The following is a 2484-nucleotide window of genomic DNA, read 5'->3' on the forward strand; positions in this document are numbered from 1 at the left end:
AAAAAGAGGAACAAAAGGAAGGAACAGATGAGATTGTGAATGTGAAACCAGGATTTTTTAACACATCACCTGCGTGACTGAAAAATTCCCAAGCCTGATCTCTGGTTTTCCTAGACAGGGAGAGCAGGAGAGCCCGTCTAACTGGAGGTCAGCAGAGCAGTATAAACAGAGTAACATGGAGATTAATAGGTAAAATAGGGAGAGTGGGGGATTAATGCAAGAACCAGGAAGGATTTGGTCACCGCTGAGCTTGGTCTGCTTGGATAACACACAGAAACCCTTCCCGAGAAGAGCAGCAGCAGCTTCATGGGATGTATCCAAAGTAACAGGCTCAGCATCCAACAAAACTGAAAAGAGACAAATAGAAATTAAATCAGCAGCTTTTTTCTGTCTTTGTGCCACCTGGACCCAGCTGGTGTTAAAAGAGGATAAGAGACAAACTTCTCATCTCAGATGATAAAGATTGATGGCTGTGTTCACTCCAGGATGGTGTCACATTGGTGTGATCTCCCTCATTGGCTTGTGGAGAAAAAGTTTTCTTCTCAAGCAAAATTGCATTCTTGAATCAAACACTGCATCTCAAAAAGAATTAATATGAAGCTGAGCTAAGCTGTGTGTCAGTATCCAGAGGGTTCAAGTGTTAAAATACTTGGCAGGGAGATGCTCCTCCTCACCTCTTCTTTAATATTTTGGCTCCATTTCCATAACATTTGGAGCTGAAGCCCTAAAATTTGTGGTTCAAAGGCTGTCTCTCTTTACAGGAGTGTCTGGAGGATGTAGTGAAATAAACTCAGCCGTGGAATAAAGAGAGAATGGAAAAAGTGATGGAAATTTCACACTGAGATGAGGTGTAACACTGAAGGTCTCCTCCAGCTCTGCTGCAAGCCAGGCTTGACGTGGGAATTACAGGAAAAGATGTTGTTTTATGTTAACACATAGGGAAACCTTCCTGCTCACCTGTAAATCTGTGTTGTTCTAACATCCAGCCAGATATGGGGAAGCCCCATATCACTGTCTTTGTCAAACAAGAATGGATTTAATCTGTGCTTTTGGGGTCACAGATTGGGGGACATTTCCCAAGAAATGGCTGAGCTCAGGCTATTGTGGTTTTAGAGGATCCTTCTAACAGGGGCAGGAATTTTCAGTAGCATTAAGATCTTTTTGGGTGCTTTCATAGCAAATCAGCTTTTTAGAGAAGCTCATTGCAGAGCACAGTAGGTGCCAAAAATGCCACCCCTCCTAGTTCAGAGCATTTCTCTGGAGGCTCTGATGATGCCCAAGGCACCAGCTCGTGCCACAGCTGGATCTCCAAACTGTGTCACCTCCCCTCCTTGCTCTGGAGGAGGGGCAGCTGGAAATAAGGTCAGTTCCTTTCCCCAGCAAGGGAAAGAACATCAATTCTTGCAGCTGGGGGGGGGGGGCGGTGGAAGGGGAGGTTCTCCTTTAGCAGTTGGACTCGATGATCATGGGTCTTTTCCAAACTTAACGATTCTCTGCTTCCTTAGAAAAGGGTTTCTAATCCTTTGCACTTCATTTGCACTTACACGCTGAACATGTGCAGCTGGGACTTGGCTTCTCTCAAGATCTGAGATTTGGGGAGGATTCAGGGTAAATGCTCAGCACCACAAACTGAAATCTGCCTTGATTTAATCCTTTAACTTAAAAATCTCAAACTCACACACTGGGAGTGAACACCCCACCACCATCCATCTTTTTCCTTCTGCCTTTCCCAGTGCCTGGGGTGGCCCCAAGCTTCTTGTCACACTGAGTGGGACATCTTCACAGTGATGGTTGCATCCCCTCTGCCTTACTCTTCCCAGGTGCTGTGTCTCTGTGCCAGGACAGCTTTTCTGGGACACATGGGGCACATGGGAATCTGTTCCAGTGCACACAGACCCCCCGGTCTTGCTGCCTGTGTGGCTCAGCAAGATCCAAAGGCTTAATGAAGTCATGGAGAGGTGTGTTGGGTATCCCTAAGTGCAGGATTTGGCCCAGATAATCCATCTGCCAAGGAACACGTTGCAGCACAACCCTCAATGAGTCCAGAGTGCTTTATCAGCACTGGAGCCTCTCCAGAGGTTGCGTGTCCTACATAGCTGTGGAATGGCAGGAGGAGGTTATGTGACAACCTATAAACCTGCTCTCCTTCTGGGTCACTCAGGGCTGAAGTCACAGAAGCACCAAACCTGCACTGCCTGGGCTTGGCTTTCCACCAGTGTTGGCATCATGGCCCTGAAACCAGCCCTGAAACCAGAGGATCTGTCTCTTCAGGTCCTGGGAAAGCAGTGTCTGGGTGCAGCGTGAAAAATGGTCACAACAACCTGAGGAATCGCTCCAGGCTGGGGGCAGAGCAGCTGGAAACTTGGGAAAGGACCTGAAGGGTGCTGGTGACAGCGGCTGACTGTGAGCACAGTGTGCTCAGGTGGGCAAGGGGCCGGTGGCACCTGGATTGTCCCAGCCATGGTGTGTCCAGCAGGAGCAGGG

This window comes from Corapipo altera, unplaced genomic scaffold (assembly GCF_003945725.1).
Source record: "Corapipo altera isolate COAL_440 unplaced genomic scaffold, ASM394572v1 202, whole genome shotgun sequence".
In the NCBI taxonomy this organism is placed as follows: Eukaryota; Metazoa; Chordata; class Aves; order Passeriformes; family Pipridae; genus Corapipo; species Corapipo altera.